Source organism: Ammospiza caudacuta, chromosome 7 (assembly GCF_027887145.1).
Source record: "Ammospiza caudacuta isolate bAmmCau1 chromosome 7, bAmmCau1.pri, whole genome shotgun sequence".
NCBI lineage: Eukaryota > Metazoa > Chordata > Aves > Passeriformes > Passerellidae > Ammospiza > Ammospiza caudacuta.
In genome coordinates, this window is record NC_080599.1 from 37,083,380 (window position 1) to 37,102,563 (window position 19,184).

Here is a 19,184-nt window from a genome sequence, read left to right on the forward strand (position 1 = left end):
TCCTCTGGACACGCTCAAGTAACTCGATGTCCCTCCTAAAGTGAGGGGCCCAGAACTGGATACAATACTCCAAGTGAGGCCTCACCAGCGCCGAGTACAGGGGAAGAATGACCTCTCTGCTCCTGCTGGCCACTCCATTTCTGATACTGGCCAGGATGCTCTGGTGCTCCTCGCTTAGGGCTCTGTGGCAGAGGGGCAGGGCTGGGCTGTGGCTGGGCTGTCTGCCTGAGCAGCCCCGCTCGCTGTGCAGTTTGCTCACACCCCACCGGGGCTCTCAGAGGACGGGAGGCTGGGGCTGCTGGGTGCCAAGATGTTTTCCCTGTGGCTGCCTTCCTGGAACTGCAGTCCAGGGCCACTGTTCTGCTGGCAGAAGCGTTCCAAAACTGGAGCCAAATCTGGCTTGCAGATTATCCATCTGAATTTCCTCCCAAGCAGCACAGCGCTCTGAAGGATAGGAATGGTTAGATCTTCTATGCCGTCAGAAAGTGTACCTCAGTGTAAACTGTGGGAAAGGAGTAGATAAGAGCATGTTTTTCCTCTTGTTCCACAGTAGTTATTTAAACTTGGCAGGTGGGATAGTGCATATAATATTACGGTTGTACTAAATAATTTGAGTGAGCTAAAAATCAGAAAGGGTGTTCCTAGGTGATTCTTGGTCCTGTGTTATCTGCAAGTGAGACAAGTTACCATAGACGTGCTCTAAAATTTCAGTAGTATTTTTGTGTTTGAAGTAGTAGGACAAAAGTTACACCTCTGAATAGTTAACAAATTATAGCTCTTTTTAGTTTGGGAGAATATAGTGAACCCTTTAGTTGCTCCTAGGTTTATCTCAATTTAACTGTAACATAATATTTAAGCTTCATAGTTCCCCACTGGCTAGTATTTTTTTTCTGTTGGTTACTTAAGAGTCTGAACCATGACTTCCTGCTAGAATAAAATAGGAATGAAGACTTCTTGCTGTAGGTCTAAATTTTAGCTGGGGAATTGGAGCAGAACAGCCACTAAGTGAAACTGCTCTAAATCTCAGCCATAGAGGACGTAACCTCTGTTTCTTCCTCAGCTGTCAAATAGAGTGACCTAGTTCCTTTTCCTTTGTGTGTGGTTTCCCTCTGATATAGTTTTTACTAACAGGTACTTTATTACAAAATATTGTGAGCTGACTTCTATCTTATTAGATGCTTATGGATGTCTCCATAAAAATATATGGCATATCTGTAAAATGGATAAATCTGCACTCTGCTGTAATGTTTTAAAACTGGAAACTGTGTGCACACAAAATATGTGGTTAGATAGAAAATTGTCCTTAAATCCAAATTTTTCTATGTGGTTTGCAAATCTAATGGCACTACTGAAAACTATTAGGCTCTTTATTAATCTGTGAGTTTATAAAGTAATTTAAGAAGGATAAGAGAAAATATTAGCTAGCTGTGGCAGGGAGACTTCTCATGCCATAGACTCAAAGATGGTTTACATCAGTCACTCTAAATATTTTATAGTAATAATGGTTGTATTGATGTGATGTGTCTGTTCAGTTACTAACGAGCAGCTGTGTCATGAAAACAGCTTCTCCAGTTGTCATTCTTGGGGATGCTTCCAGCAACTCTGGAAGCTGTGGAAAGGTCATGGCTGAGGACTCATTTGCATTTGATAGTGGAGTGAGGGAGAAAAAAAAAGTAGTTTTTCTATGTAGCTGTACATATTCTGCAAACAGAGGGATTCTATTCTAGTCAAAAAATTCTTATTATATTGCACTATTGAGGTTTTGTGCAAACATAATTATTTCTTTAACACTGTGGCAGAGTATGCATCAGCCAGTTCCTAACTCTGTGCTGACTGTTCTTAAATTCAGATAATAGTAAATATAAAACATTTAAAATTACAGTGCAGTTCTTAAAAGATTATCATTATCCCTGCATTGAATTTGGTGTACATTTATGTGAGTTTTATGGGTGAAAATAATAGATGCAAGTCTTAGAATAATAGTGATTAGTAGTTTGATGTGGTATTTATTTATGGTCATGCATTCCCGAGGAGGTATTTAGTTGAGTTTTTAGATAGCCCAGGTGATTGTTTCTAACTGGTTTCTAACTGTTTCTTTCCGCTTTCTCTGGATGTAAAATGAAGTCCATTATGAGAGAGATTGAGGCTGGAAAGAAAAAGTGGGGGGTGGGGAAGCTCATTTTACATCTTGGTAATTATATCATAAAATGCAGCTATGGAAGAGACCTAATTGCTGTGTGACTATTGCCTGTATCTTGCTGTGAGCATAAGAGAAAGCTGTAAAAATTGTGGCTGGTGCAAATACCATTGGAAAGGAGATCCCACCTACTGAGGAAATCCAACCATCTTTAATGTACCAAATGAATATGCAACCTGCACATGGTAACAAACTGAAGTCTGAGTAAAACTAGGGTAATGCAAATTGAAACAGGGAATAATTAATGTATTAATGCCTTTTATGCCTACTGTGCTCATCTAGTAATCAGATTATTTTGTTAAATGTAATTAGAATTGTAAAAAGAATAATTATGTAATAAAACTAACTTCACCAGAAATTTGAATAGAAACAAAATTGCTGAAATGAAGTGAAGCAAATTGTAGATTATTTATTTTCACCTGTCCTTGTAAAATAGAAGTATAATTTTTAGGCAAGCTTCTTACCTACTGAATTGAAAAAAGTTATTGAGAGAGGAGGGAATCAGGAAATCAATATAATCAGTAATAAGAACAATATGCATGTTAGTTATCTACTCAAATAAAAAAAATAGTGTGCTTCTGATTATAAAACCTGAAATTAAGGCAAATTTCCATAATCATAATAAAAGACAAAAGGTGAATTATAACTGTTGAGGCAAATGGATATTGAATGCAACCCATCCCCAAAGAAAGTAATACAAAATCGTTTTCGCAGTTGAATTCTGTGGAGCAGTAATTTTCTTAGCTTGTAAAGCCTTTTTGTTTTTGTTCATGTTTCTGATACCGCTTAAGAAAATGACACCATTAAAGGTAATTAATTTTTGCAAGGGTTATTTCAATAGCCCACTCTGCTGAACTGGTTCAAACTGTCCCCAGCACAGCCCTGCCTGTAAACATTACAAGTCAGGGGCCAGGTTCAGGTAATTATCTTGGAGCAAAAGTTTAGTCCAGTAATGCTTCTTTTGGACCTTGTTTAGTGAGTGAAGTAGTTAATCTCTTTGTTCCCAAAAGTTTGGTGTAGATTTATTCTTTTGAATGTTCAGTTCTGTATATTAATTTAGTTTTGTGACATTTAATCAGCTCGGTCTGATTGAATGGCTATGTGTGTTACCTTTGGTGAGTAAGGTGGGAAGTTCTCCTGAAAGGTTTTTCCTATCTGGAGCAGAAAAAGATAACCTTGTCCTGTAGAAAATATCAAGAGTGCATCTCCTTTGCATTAATACAAGGGAAAGCAAGATTTAAGACCAAATCCACATTGAAAAATTTAGCCCTAAATTTAAGTATTCTTGGAAAAATAGATTTAAACTAGAATCTTAGGGAGGAGTGTTTGGAAATGGCTGAAACCTTTGCATATATGTCATCTATTTGTTGGCATATGCAGTTTGTTTCCTGTAGGTAGCAGATTAACTTGGTAACAGACTGTGTGCTGATCTTAAGAAATAATGGATTAAAGTGACCAGAAGTATTTTTTTCTGTGACAGGAAGATTTGGACTGGTGTTAATCCGTAGTGGAAATGCAGTAAATACCACAGTTCTCATTTAGTTTAGTTGTGTCCTTTTTAGTCTGTGTGAAACAGCAGTGATTACTTTTCTTTCAAAAAGTTTCCACAAAGTCTTCTGTTCCTCAAGCATTGCTATTTTTAAAAATTGGCTTTATCTTTACCTGTGCAATATGCAGATTAAAAGGAAGAAAGAAATGTACTCAGACATTTAAAAACAAACAAACCAACCCTCTAAAAACTCGCACTTTAATTGCTAGTTTTCAGAATTTAACAAAACTTAGCATTTTTTTCATTTGCTCTTGTGAAATACCAGGATTCTCATATGGTACAGTATCCAGCACCTTAGTCAAAGAACTATTGTTATAGAGCAGATAAGATTAAAAAAAAAAGTCATTGAGTTTGATGAAAACCTGCATGAACATTGAGGGGAAAAAAGCCAAAGTTACCATGGCAACCACCAGTGCTTTAGAAAATAGCTGAGTAAAAAGAGCAGAAATGTAACAGAAAATATGAGGGCCATTTCATAAAGCATTAAAAATAAAAATAAATTTAAGGCAAATATGATTACTGCTCAGCTTTTATCTCAGAAATCCCTGATAAGCAGCAGCTTGTCTTTATTTAAAAACAGGACCACTGTTGATAAAGTTTTAGTGTTTAGCCCCATTAGACCCTCTTAAGTAGATATTTTTGTGAATTTGGTTAAAAATGATTGAAAGTTCTATAAGCTGTTGTTGGTTGGGGTTTTTTTCTTACCTTTTTTTTCTCTGCCAATGGTTTTCTGAGCGACTACAGTCTTAATCTGTGCAGAAGAGTGGGCTCTGAAAATGTCCTTTATGGTACAAACATGACCAAAAGTCCTATTAATAAATGTGGTCCCACAGTGAAACTACCGTGAGTTCTTCTTGATCACATAGCACTGCCCTCCAGGACAGGAGTAGCAAAGGCAGCTTTAAAATTCATGGGCAAAAATTTCAGGAAACAGCTACATTGATATGTTTACGGGAGTGAACTGCCCTTTCAGCACACCTTTACTTAAAATAACAGGTACAGTCTGTCACCTGTGCCTTTGTATCTGAACCTATATTCTGATAGCAGTAATTAACTCAAAGGCTGAGCTCTCATACTTCTTTTGTCTTTTTTGTCTTTCTGAATGGAGTCAGCATTCTGCAGTGCTTTGGTATTGGGAAAGAAGTCTTGTGTTTTGCCCGTATATTGCTTCATAGTTGTGCAGGATTAGATTTTATGTGAGTGAGCATCAAATGTTCATGGGATAAAATGGCAAGCATCTTTTCTTTCCCAATTACTACATAGCTGTTGTCTTAGATTTGCTCTTAGTCCTCACAGAACAAAATGGCCCATGTTGGAACAGTAACCAAATAAGAAAACGATGAAAAAAATCACTTCAATGTTCTGTCCTGAAAAACTCCTTCATATGAGAATTGAAACAATCTAAAAGTTTGAGTACAAAAAGGAAAACAACAAACACTTTATCCTTTCTTTATAATACAGTCTGATTCAATTCTTGCCTTCTCTTCAAAGGACTGTGTTGTTGTGTGCTAGGCTGCAGCAGAGTTATCCTCTCCCATTGTTAGAAGATGATTCTGAGTAGTAGGAGATGGTACTTAACTGTCCTAGACAGAGCTGTAGCCTGGGGCTTTGCTGCACTCACAGCAGTTCTTACTGGCATCTGTTTCTTTTGGAAAAAAAGGGCATTGTTTCTGAGCAAACAGATTTTGGTTATTTTATAAACCACTGTGAAACAAAAGTATTTTCCTCTCCTCTGGTCTCATGTGGAAGTTTATAGAAGGGTAAAAAGTCTTACATCATTCCCCAAAGTCTTCCTGAGCATCCAAATGAAACAATTGTGATAAGTTCTGTATTGTAAAGTGGGTACAGCATTTTTTTTCTCATCTGCTGTTGTCAGAGTTACAAATGTATGTTTGTATGAAAGTGAGAACTGAAACTGATTAAGTTGAAATCATGAAATTATGAATTTTGTAAGAAAGAAAGGTGGTGTGAATTTCTGTAAATGCTTAAGGTCTCCTCTCTGCAAAATTCACATGAGAGATCTATAGGCACTTTTGCACTGATTTCTTGTTTAGTTTCCTCATCTAAAAATGTTCTGTAGTGCCTTTATAGCGTGATTTCTGCTCCAGATCAAATGCAACAGACTGCTTACTCCAGTATGTGAGTTCTTCCCTAGGAATTACCAGGAAAAGCATGCATTCTGGACAAGATAATTTTAGTGTTTCAATACAAACTTTACATGGCATATTTAATTAATTCTTGTCTTATTATCAGGTTGGGGTTTGACCTGATAAATGTTTGCAGTGTGGCTGGACTTCATGTAGTAGTTTTGTGCTGGGGCAGAGGATTATAAAGCAGCCAGGTAAGGAGCACAAACTGTGGTGGAACACCCTGGAGCCACGACAGAGGCAGTGGAGGTGCTTGCTCTGCTGCAGCTGGGCTGTGTCACAAGGGGCTGCTGCTCTCTGATGAGCCCTCATTCCTGCAGGCAGAACCCTTTGCACTGTGTGCCTGCCTCTGCCAGGGATTTGATTCAAAAATCCTGCAGAGGCCTTCCAAATCTCAGTGTGTGGCCTTGTTACCCCCTAACAATGGGTTCAGACTCTGGAGTTAATGTATGGTATGCTCTGACAAGGTACTGTTGACATGTACTTTGAATTTGAAACTCATAAACACCACTTTATGAAACAGTTTTCTTTGACATCTCTATTAAGTTCCTGCAGAACTTAATACAAGGAAAATAGGTATTGTTGTCTTGCATTTGTTGTGCTATGTTTTTACAGGCGTGTGGGAGCTTAGCAGTGTAGTGCTGTTAGTGGGTTGTGGAGGCTTGAATCATTATATTGTGGGAAAATGCAGTCCGTCACATGAGGTAGGAACACAACTGACTGACCTCTGACTATTTTGGTAGATGAAGCTAAACCCCACTAGGTGGTGCAAGTAAATAAACCACTTTGCAAAATACTTCTCTCCAGATGAATAAACCTGGGGAAAGGATGTCTTTCAGCAAATTAAAGTATATTACTTGATTGTTTACTTGGGATTTTTTCATTTGTGGTTTTGTACAATAGTTATTAACGTTTAATATTTAATACTGTCTTATCCTGGTCTTTTCCACATAACAGCCTTCCTATGAGCTGACTGAGGCATTTCCAAGCTTGGCATCTACTTAGAGTATTCCCTCTCAGGATCTCTCTTGTTGCAGTTTATCCTATGTTTCCCTTTGGGTTTGCTTACCTTTATAGCTCTACTGTGTACATACAGTCAAAACTATTTGTTTGTTCAACAAAAAGATTTCAAACAGTAAGTTGCAGTAAGGTACTGTCAGTTTACAGTGGAGTGAATAAGGTTCCAGTAGAAAATAATTTTGACATATCATGTATGTGGTTAGTCCGTAAGGGTCAATGTGTATGTCAAAGAGAGCAGTAGTTCTATTATGTTTTATTTAGAAAAAACCAAACAGAATACCACAAAACGAAATTCCATACCTTCATGGTACTCCTGAAGTGACTATAATATAACCGTACCAGTTCGTGTTGTGCTTGGCTTTGCCATTGTCTTAAATTCAGTCTATATTATCTTTCAATATCATCTGTTCTCCATTGAAAACACCTTTTGTACAGTGGTGGTTTTACTGAAGATGCAGTGGCCCATGCATGGTCAACATATTTTTATAGCCATAAGATCAGTAGCAAAAGTTGTTGAATAACAAGAGATCTCACATTCTTAAGATAAGTGGAAGACCTCAGGAATTTCTACCTGTAGAGAGCCATCAGCACTCTCATGTTCTAGTCAGTAATCATGTTTTAGCAGAGTTTGTATGGCTTGCCTGTAGACTGGAGGCTGCAGCTTGTGTGGGAAGACAGCAGTGCTGAGGGGCAGGTCAGTGAGTGCTGCAGGCAGTGGGTGCTGCAGGAGCTGCAGGCAGTCAGTGCTGTTCCTGCTCAGCCACCAGCCCAGCAGAGCTGTCCCTTTCCTGCTGCCACCTGCCCTGGTGTCCGTGCGGGCCTGCGCCCGCCCCGGGAGTACAGTGCATCGCTCAGTGCTGCATCATCACCTTGCAGGGCAGGACTCTGGGGTGAGACACAGCTGCAGACACTGAGCAGCTCTCTAGTGAAAGTTCAGCATATTACTGTGCAGTGTATTTACTGAAATGGAAATTTTTAATTTTAGAGTGACTTAGCTATTCATCAGCTGGGATGGGTGTGTTTGCTGCATTCATCCCAGTGTTGACAAATGCGGGGTTTGGGGTTGGTGTTTTGATTGGGGGTTTTTGAGTTTGATTTTTTTTTTTTTTTTTGCTGGGTTTCTTTTTCTAGGAAATAAGACATTAAAGTATAAAAAGCTCATGACCATGAAATCTCAGTTGACCAGCAACCATAAAGAATATATGCACTAACCACAAACAGTCAACACATACCCTGAGTTTTGCAGTAAGATTGTGTTGTACTGTATAGCCTCTACAGAGTACACATAGAAAAACTGCAACGGAGATACCAGTCTTAAAATGCAGAAAGAAAAGATTATTTTCCTTAGTTTCCTTGGGCTGAGGACCAGTGTACCCAATTGCCATCATACACTTTTGACTATTACTAACTCCAAACCCAGAGTTGAACTGTAAGTGATGCAAGCAGAAGGGCCTTGTGGTATGTCTCTTAAAATACTTTGATATTCCTGCTGTACAAAAATCCAGTGCCAATGATTTTGGTTACTTATACTGGAGTAGTGTGTGGGAGTGCCACTAATGAGTGAGGATCCACTGTAGCTGAGCAATGAACATCTGCATTTGCACACCTTACACTGTGGTGTTCTCATTCAAAGTACTCTAACGGTTTTGATGACAGGTACATTGAACATTCATGAAAATATGAGAGAAAATGGGTGATTTAAAAAGGAAGTTTGTTTTCCATGAAACACGTAAAACATGAAGTTAAGAGGTGCAAGACAGAATGTAAACTCTTTACTAGATTTCATATATTTGATAGTGGAGCATGTAAAATTCTTCAGAATGAAATCTTTCGGCTCTGGCCCACTTTGTGCTTCTCTTAATTTGAAGGCTTTTCTTTTAAGCATATTACTGTGTAATTGGAGTTGTTCCATTGTTTCTCTAACTGCTACTTATTCCATCGGAAGGTGTCAGAAGAGAAATCTGGCTTCATTATCTCTGCTAAATGAACTTTTAATTTTGCCTTAGTTTCAAAGTTCCCTTTTATGCATATGTCTCTACATGCACAGCGACACACAGACACATATATATGTTTGGGATTGTGAAAGACCTTGCAAAAGCACTAGAGAGTTTGTTCTTCTACATAACAAGATGCACTGAGAGGCTGAAATTCTAAAAACTGAGTGACAGATTGGCATTGTGATCTTTTCTGCCTTAAACAGCCTCTTGGTGCTGGTATCTACTGATAATATACATTTAACATTCAGATTACTGATGCAATGTTCTGTAGATTATAAATGTTTGCAGAAAATGACTTATAAATAATGGAAGAACAGACCATAAGAATGAGATAAAGACTGAGATTAGGTTAAAAATACTAGGCCTCCAATCTTAGTTGAAGTTATAAATCATTTTTGTGTAAACCCTTGCATTTGTTTAAAAAGAAGCAACATGGAATAATCCTCTGACAAAAGAGTGGACTTGCTGGGGTTTTTTTTGTTTTATTTTTGAAAGTAAAGCCAGGTGAACCCATTTGTTGTATGTACTCCACTGTTGTAAGGCAGTCTTAGAAAGTCATGGTCAGCTTAAGTTTGGGCATGAGTGAATACTGAAGGTTTAATTTTAAAAGTTTAAGTCCCATTTTCAAAAATAACTATTTAATGCTAGTCTTTGTTAGACTTTTTTTTAGTGTAATAGTTCTACTAACATATTTTTACTGTCAGCTGGGTCCAACCCATATAGTTGTTGTTGAAAAATGTGCTAATTAATTTTTTAGGAACTTACATTTCATAGAAGTAGCTTTTGCTTTATTGCATTATAAAGAAGGTCTTTGATGATTGCTTAAACATTGCTTGGCATTTACCATGCTGCAGAATTGATATGTAAATAAAAGCAGATTTTGTAAATAAATATTCCCTACTAAAATGGTTTTATCTCTTTAGTCTTGCAGTAAGACAAATAAATCTGTACAGAGAATTCAAGGTAACTGAGAAGAAAGGAATGGGAGGGACATGCCTGTAGCCCTCAGAGCTGTTTGTGTTCCTGCTATAGCAGGAACTCTCTTCTTGTCCCTGGGACACTGCAGAGAGAAAGGGTGCTGATAGCCTGTGGCACGCTCTGAGCTATGCATCTGTCCCTTCCCTGCAAGAGGGGTGAGGTAATCACAAATGTGGGCTTGGCAGGTGTCTGAGATGCCAGATTTTGTATCAAGTATTTGGATTAGAAACCACCTGTGAATATTGAAGTTTGGCTTCTCCAGCCTATTGCTTGGCTTTGCAGCTAGGAATAACTTGCAAATCCAGCTAAACGTCTTGTGTAGGTATAGCTGACAGATGCTGGAGTTAGTACAGCACTGAATTGAACACAAGGGCATAAAGTCCCTCTTTCTGTCCCTCAGGCTCAGACCTAGTGGCTTGCCTGGATAGGCAGGGGAGCTCCCAAGTTTGTGTGCCTGTTGGGAGGCTGGCAAGTGGCATGCCATGTGCTTGACCCGGGATAGGTATGATTTGCTGCTTCTGCTTTTGTTCCTGAGACTACTTAAATTGTATGGGCTTAAAGGCTATAAAGTTTTTAAAGTACTGAATTTCATATAGAACATTCTGGTTTGTATACAGTAGTCTGTGGTGGACAGGAGACAAGTCTTTCTTGGTTCTAATACTGTGAAATAAGTGAGGACAGAAAGGCAGACCATAAAATACTAATATGAAGAAAAAGGATGACTGCTTTAAGGAATCAGACATTAATAGATTCTTTGTTCAACATCAGCAGATTCAGTAACCTGCAGTACCTTCGCCTCAGAGAATATAATGTTTGAGTGTTTGTATGTGAACTGGAGGTTTCATCTGCCATTAACAAGAACAAACAAACCAGAATGCAGACAAAAGTAGGGCACAAGTCATCTATAAATAAAAGAAAATCATGGTCCCAGAGATGAAAAAAAGACTGATAAAAAGCTTAAGAGCTACATACATTCTATGCAGCTTTCTATGAAGCAAAGCCCTTCTAAAGTGGTTAGCAATGTATTGTTACATAGGTACATGCATTGACAGGAGAATAAAGCATTTATTGCTGGCTGACTAGAGTGCTACTCAATTCTGTCTGCTGTGGCCACTCTTAGAACCCTTAGAGTTGGCTACCGAGAAAAACAGCACTGGTGAAAAAGGGGAAAATGGTGGATTAAATTTTGTAGTATAGCGTTCTGCAAGTCTTGGTGTATCTTGGTTGTCTGCATTATGGAAATGTGTTACTGATCATGTTGTAGCAAAAAAGATCAAAAGCACCATGTAGTATTCAGGAGAGACATGATTGCACAGTAAACCATTTCTCAAAAGCCCAAAACTGTAATTTTTATGATTAATTTTCTGAGCACCTAGGGTATAGCATGTTTCAAGAAAATCTGGCTCTATGACTGGTACCAGTGTATGCTCCTTTGTACACTTGTAGACAGAAGTACAGTTGGTTCCTTCCCTGGTAACATCCTGTCCACATGGGCTGGGATCTGGCAGGAGGATCAGCAGCCCTGCTGGGAAGGACCTGGAGGTGCTGATGGGCACCAGTGCCATTACCATCAATAAAAGGACAAGCTGCCTTCTGAGCTCCACGAGGAGGAGTCTGATCAGCAGATTGAGCAATACTGTTATAATTTCTCTTTGGTACTGCTGAAGCCCTACCTGAAACTGTGTCTGGCATTTGGCCTTCCCCTTCAATAAAGATTTTGAGAGGTTGCCAAGATGGTCAGAACTGAGGGCACGCATCCTCTGAGAGAGCTGCTTGAGAGATTTGGGCTTGCTTGACCTTCAAAGGCAGAAATACAATAATAGCAGGCTGCAGCTGTTTAGAATGCAGTCACAGAGGTGGTTAAGGTAAACTCTTCTTGTGGTAGCAAGAGGCATTGGCTGTAGGTTGCGGCTTGGGAGGTTCAGGTTGTGCATGAGGAGAAGTGTTTGCAAAGAAGGGTGAGTTAGCACAGAGAGGTTGTGGAGGTTGTGAAGATTCAGGTGGGCAAAGCCGTGGCTGACCTGACCTCGTGTTGGGAGGCTGAACTGGATGGTCTCTGAAAGTGCCTTAGAAACAAGACTTGTGTAATTCTGTGTGGTTACCTCCCTTGACGGACTGGAATAAAGGGTCAAAAAAGCAAAATGGGAAGCTTGAAATGAAGAGGGTAAGGCAAAAGGTCTGAGGATGGTTTTGGGCAGAGAAGAGGCAGAGAACAATGCTACTTTGACAGATTTGTGTACTGAACTAAGCAGTCTCATGAGAAATTATAGCTGGATTGTACATTATGTGACTCTTGAACTGAAAAATAGAAATACATATTGTAGGTGTATAAATATTGGGACTTAAAATATGTGTATTATGGGGTTTTTAGAAGGTGATTGTTGAAAAGTGTAGCAATACAAACCAATACAGATACATTGTTTAGTTTGAATATGTGCAGGAAGGAACAGTAGTATTAAACACAAAATCAACTTTGCTATAAAGACTAATTATGGCCACTAAATAATGGAACTGCTATTCTGGCACGTTCCCAGGTTAATTCTTTGATTTAAAAACATCTTCCTACTGATTTTCCTGACTTGCAGTGCACTGGCAGGTGGTGTTGAATTGGTCTACATAAAGATGGGGCACTGTGGATAAACTTTCAATTGTAAAAAATGAACAAGTGTGCTTTATCCCGCTGAAAGTATAATTCCAACATGTGCTGGTAGCAGTATTTAAACTGGTTGTGTGATGTGGTGGCATGGGAGGATTTGGACTTTGTTCTTTGAGATTACTGTGAAATTCAGTCATAGGTTTCCAGACACAGAGCGATAATTAATAAATAACCTGTGTGGTTTTTAACCACTCTTGGAAATATTTCCCATGCAATTAGGAGGGAATGGATTCAAGGGGCAAATCTGCAGCCCTGGTTCTTAAGGACAACACATACACACTTCAAGCTGGATCAAACGTTTGCTCAGTGAGGTGGGGAGTGTTCTCTTTTGACTGGTTTGAAGCATCAGTAGAAGCTCCTCTGATACTGCTGGACTTGTCTTTATAAACATGGCCCAAGATTGGGAAATTTGACACTTGTATTCTTTTTTTTCCCCCACAAAACCTGCCTGTTGTGAGAATGAATTAGCATTAAGCCATGAGCACCTACTTTTAGCTGTGGACTCAAATGGTGATTTTCAGTGATAGAGGAGAGACTTGGTGAGTCTTTTTATCTCCAGCTTTTGATTAGCATTTTGTGCTTCAGCAGCATCATCGTGTGGAAGTTTTAAATTAATTCAAAAGAGATTTTCTAATTTACCTAAAATGTGGAATAGTTGAGATAACAAAATGAAGCCCTGTAGGTCATGTGGTTTCCAGTAGCAGGAAAGTCAGTTCTGCTTACTTAAGCTAATATTCTTTTTAATTCCTTCTCTCTGTCTTGCCTCAGAATAAAAATAGGAGCAGGCAGAACAGAGAATCCTTTCAGCAACATTTTTTGGCAAAAGTCATTGGCTAGAAATGAGGAGAGAGACAATATTGCTCAGCCTGTGTTAAAACACGCTATAGATTTCTATTGCCTCCTTTTAGGATCTTAATATGGCTAAGAATATGTGGCTTGACAAAGGTTAATCACCTGAAATTCTTCACATAAGACATTGTGTGGATCACAGAAAGACAGAGGAAACATCTGTTGCAGTCAATTTTTATTCAGTTTATGAACTCAGTGTGTCTGGCAGACTCTGGGAACACCAGCAGACCTTTTTGTGATCAGGTCCAAGAGAAAGTGCTGTGCATTCACAGACTTCAGGTATTTTTTAAACTCCAGAAATAAGTATGTGTGACTAGTTTGAGTCAAAATCTTTCACATTTATTCGAAAAGAAATGAGCAGATTACAGAAAGTACTTTGCATTTCTGAAGTGCAAGATGTTTTGCTACTTTATTCCACAGGAATATCTCTCTGTAAAGGCCAGCAAGCTGAAGTAGTTAATTTTACTTCACAATGCAAGTCAGTAGCATCCTTCTTCAAAAAAGTACAAAACTGATTTTGTCTAACGCTGATTTAGTTTTTCATCACATCAAAGACATTTTCGCTGTCAATTTATTTTTTCCTTTATCTTTATATTTTATTGTCTGTATTTTTTTGCAATCTTCATTTGAAGCTGTCTTTGATAGTCTGCCATCTGCAAACATTACTGAGGGAAGCCACAGCATTTGTGGAAGAGAATCTTGGCTGTGCCTGTGAAATGCCTGCACATTTCCACCACAGCTCCCTCCTCTCCTCATCTTTGGATGTGCCGCAGTGGTTTTCCCATCCAAAGGTGTTCGGACTGCCCAGCAGTGAAGGGCACAGATGAGTGTTAGTGTTGTGAGACAGCCCTGCAAGGTCTCCCAAGGCCAGCCTCCAGGTGCCCAGCATTCCAAAGCCCAGGACTAGGGTGGTGAAGGAAGTTGTTTGTGTTTTAGGTCTTTAGAGGGAGACATCTGCACTGACTTGAGCAAAGGTTGCAGCCAGAAAATGTGCACTCAGTTTCGACCCTTTAACTAAAAAACTGTGCCAGGAAGGAGACATTATGAGGACGTTCCCTGGAATGATGATGCTCTCAAGTATTTGCTTCTCTTCTTTGTGATGATCCATGTGGTAAACATTCATGTAGACAAATCTGGCATTCTCTTACAAAGATGAGAAAAGCATTGATGAGCACACTTTTGAGAGAAGAGTTAAGCATGATGTCACCTTTTCAAGCACTGGTGTTTTCCATGTATCTTAGTGCTTCTGTTGTTTAAACATACCCAATTCTTAAATATGTATGAAGTTAGGATTTAACAGATAGATCAAGTACCTGGCACCAATCCAAGGTCTAATTCTTAATCTTCTGTACTATGGATATGGTAGATAAATTTCTCAATGGCCAATTTTAAAAACTATTCACTCAAACCCGACATAGCCCATTTCAGCCTCTCTTAATAGGAAAGCTAATAACTTTTTCTGATGTGGTGCATAAAGCTCTGGTATTTTGTTTTCTTTTTATTGCCAGATGCAAGTATGTTCCTGTATTTACAGTCAATAAAGCTATCAGTGCTATACACAGGTTTAGATTAATAATTTCAGCCTTTCAATCTTGGGTATCAGGTTTAGGCACTGCTGTGTTATTTGCATCCCTCAGGCTCGTGCTGACTGTCCAAGCAGTTGCAATGTTTCTGCTCAGAGCTGCTTCTACAAGGGGCACAGCCCATTCCAGCATTTTCATTCACATTATTCAGAAGTCATGTCTCAAACAAGCCAGGCAGCACTCAAGTAGTACAAGTGGTGTCTGCAGAAAAGAAAGATGGTGATCCCCAAACCCATTCTTCTCATGCATTTTTGTCTCTGATAGCTCTTTGTACCCTGTTCACACTCTGACTTCCAGTTTGGATAGCTTCAAAAGAGTTGATTCCTTATTAGGACTTACCATCAAAGAACAGGAATTTCAAAAGAGATGCAGTATTACTTGTACATGGGTCATAGATGTGAAATTCTGTGACCTTTCTGAGCCATCAAGTCTAGAGAACATATAAGAAGGAAGAAATACTAGACTTAGTCCTGCTGCCTGTTATATTAATGAATGTTTATATTAACCCAGAGAGCCAGGTTTTATGTTACCTAGACTTTTCTGTACCTTAAACGTCTTAACAACCCCTTTCTGCCATGAGCAAACCAGTTAGTGATCACATGCACTTTTTTCCCCCCTGTATTTTTGTAATACTTGCAGAAGATAAAATACACCTCTGCCCTAAAGCCACTGCAGTTATTCTGTGTAGAAGACCATGGGGTGGGTTTGCACTTGGGGGAGAATTTGCCACCTCCTCATGCTCGGAATTTATTTTTCTTTAGCACACATTGACTGTCTCCCTTAAGAGTGAGCATACAAATATAAATAGCAAATAAGATATTTCACCAAATATCTTGACACGTTTTACTGGATTTAGATTCACTTTCCACAGTTTCTGTTTCATGCTCACTTTCCTTCATCTAAGAGCAGTCGCAGTGGCAGTATAAAAATAGCTTTTAAATTGAATTTTTCAAGATCCTCCTCTTCTGCTATCTCTTACTGCTTCCCACTTCTCTTCTGATTTTACAATTCTTTCTACTCTTCTCCCTGAAAATCAAGATCTCCTTATGCTTTGCATTACCAGCTGTCAGGCACGATGCTGTATATGCTGATATGCCACTGTGTTAGCTTGCTTTGCCACTGTTGGCAGCACTCTGCTGTCATGCTTAATTGAGACAGAAAGGACTGTTTCTTACTGGAAAATTAATTCATGAAAAACTACCTTTGTTTCTGTAATATAATTGTTTTGAAAGAAATTAAACATACAAAGAAAACTGTATTACAACAAATTAGTCCTTAATTTTATAAAGGTTTAAGTGTCAAATATGAATGAACTAAACACAGTGAGGCCAACTAATTTAGTGAAATTACAGCCTCAAATTGCCACATGTGATTTGAGCACAAATTCCATCAGCTGAGATGGTTTTTGTATTTGGATTTTTTTCCTGACATGACTAGTTCTGAGCAAAAGGGAATGCATCCCTAGACATCTGGAAATTATCTCTGGAGGGAATTACCAATTTGCTTGTGTCCCTCAGTGAAAGGGAGAGACAAGGTCAGAAGAATTGTATTGGAGATGATCTTTATCCTGACGTGTTCTCCTCCTCCCTGCAAAAGAGGAGGAAGTAGAACATCCTCTTCTGTGCTGACCTGTTTCTTCCCCCTAGGCCTTTCAATCCCTTGTGCTTTTATGAAGATGACTGCCTTTTGCAGATCATTCTGCCAGTCTAGGAGTGCTGGTGGGCTGCTATTCCTAGGGCTGAAATGAAGGAGCAGTTTTGCAGCAGGTTTCTTTATCTTGGGCACAGAGTGATGGGCTTTCTTTGATCCATGGCAAAAGTGACCAAGGTAACCAAGCTGATCTCCTCCAAGACTGGTGGGGCTGCAGTTGTGCTGGTGAGCCAGGCTGGCATCCTGTCCTGCAGCCTCCTCAGTGTCATTGTCACTGTCACTGTGGCCCCTGGCACCAGTGTGCTCACCCCAGCTGGAGAATGGCTGTGAGTGGCTCAAGGCTCAGCCCCTGCCTGGAGCAGCCAGCTGGGGATGCAGCCCCTGCTTTGGGGGAGAGAATGCAGCCATTTGTGAGCTGTATCACGGGGTTTGATCTTACTGGCCCTGAGCTGTCTCTGTTCTTACAGAAATTACTCGTTAAAACACACCCTTTGTTCCCACTTGCAGGGGATTTTAGGCTTATCTGCAGGAGAGAAGAATCAAAAGTCTTTTGTGGACTTGACAGTTGTACATCACTAAACACATATACAAAAAGTCCATGGCATTACAGCAAAAAATTTGAGAAAACAGTCCTGAACTTCTCTTCCAAAACACCTGTGTGTGTGTGTGTGTGTGTAAACATTTTAGAGTGTGGGTATATAAATGTAGATGTTTATTTAAATACATTAGAATGTCCACCTACCTAATCTATGTTTTATAATTCATTTACATGTAAAATATAGTGTAGTTCAAGTGACTTGGTTTTTTTTAGAAAGTAAATTAGAAAAAAAAATAAAATGTCTTTCTTGATGTTGAAAGGCTTCTATCATCTTAATTTCAATTTAAATCTAATTACTTCAAAATGCATGTTTTTACTACTCTCCCCTTCCTCTTTTTTTTTAGTTAAGCTTCCTAAGGCTTAAAATTATCTTGATAGTTTTTTTTATCTTTTTTAATCCTTTGTAATTTGAAGGAAAGTCTTTTTTTCTTGTAGTTGACAAGGAGTGTGTTTGACAATGCAAGGGAATGCTGATTTCATGTACAAAGAGAAACTGCTAAATGTACAAGGTCCTTGACACAACAGACAGACAAGCTCTTTTTTTTTTGTTTTTCTAAAATTCATTTATAGTAATTTTCGCTGTTACTTTCAGCTTAAAGTCTTTAATTTTGGGAATTGAGAAACTTTTTTTTAAAATTTTTTAATTCCCCCAGATTTGCAGTGTCCCTGTAAAAACTTAGAGATAAGCATTCAAGATATTGATGAATATTGTGTTTTGTGTACAGTTGTTTCATATCTAGAACTATGACTAAAAAATGGGCTTAGGTAGCTGGTATCCATAAATCAAGGTGTTGTGTCAGCTAAGAGGCTCCCAGCAAAACAGAAGTAATCTCCATTTCACACTGACTGTGATGTGTTTGCCAGTCAGGACCAATGACAGAAAGTAGGGAGGAACTGAGTGGAAAGATTCCTTCTGCACTCTGTGGTGGAGTTGCTGAGCCCCCTCTAAGCTCTGGTGGTTGCACTGTGGACTACAACAGCAGTGTATTTCATGTTAAAAGTATGAATTCATCATTGTCATAGTAATCCCAAAACTCTAAAAACCGTATCAGTAAATGAGCTCTATCAGTGGACCAGCTCCAGCAGTTCAGAGCCTGCTTATTTAATTTGTCTTAAGCACATTAAACGGTTCTGGGCAGGCTGTGACTATGATCTTTGAAATATTGCTGTGTTTCGTTTGTTCTCTGCTTTTAAATTTCTTATACAGTAAGACTTTCATACTCTGTTCATTAAAAATTTCTGGATATTCAGACTCTTATTTGAGCTTAAAGCCTTTCAAACCACAGCAGAAATTCAGTAGTGGGAAAGGAGAGAGATGTGCACTTTGTCCTCTCTTTTTCCACAGCCTGTTGACTCCCAGTGCCTGTTGACTAAGCCTGGAGTTTCTGACTCTTACCTGGCAGCTGGTCTGCAGGTCAATTAACCCAGCAAGTACAAATCTTTTTTGACTAGAATAGTTATAAGGTTTGAGCCTGAAAAATAATGTCTTCACCACAGTTTTTGTCTGAAAATAATTCTACATCAGCTTAGAGAAGGGCCTTGTTTTTGTCAGGACCTTTTTTCCCCTTCACTTCTTGTCAAAGTGCTCAAATTCCAATATTCAGAAGTCTTCAGAAAAATAGAGGAATGGCTGATGAAAAACTTGTGTGATACTTTGAAAATGTAACACATGCTGTGCAGCTCCAGTAGATGAAAGCAGCTTGGTTGAAGGGTTTAAAACATGCTTTCATATTAATCTACTATCATGTAAATATTCTTTTAAGACACTGCTTATGGATTCCAATTCTTCAACTGCCACCATAGCTTATTCAAAGTTTGAAGGGTTATGATATATATTCTTTGTGAAGTATTCGCTCTATTTTTTTTTCCCACACTAGCTTTTTGGCTTTTTGATAACCAGGACTACACACTACTGTACTGGCAAATGCATGAATATTTGTGGTGTTCGACTTCTACCACA

General features: G+C 38.9%; 1 protein-coding gene across 1 annotated transcript in view; it reads left to right on the forward strand.

The window, feature by feature from the left end:
* The window catches only part of PIGK (phosphatidylinositol glycan anchor biosynthesis class K), a 70,537-nt gene that overhangs the window by 28,006 nt on the left and 23,347 nt on the right, over positions 1–19,184 (forward strand).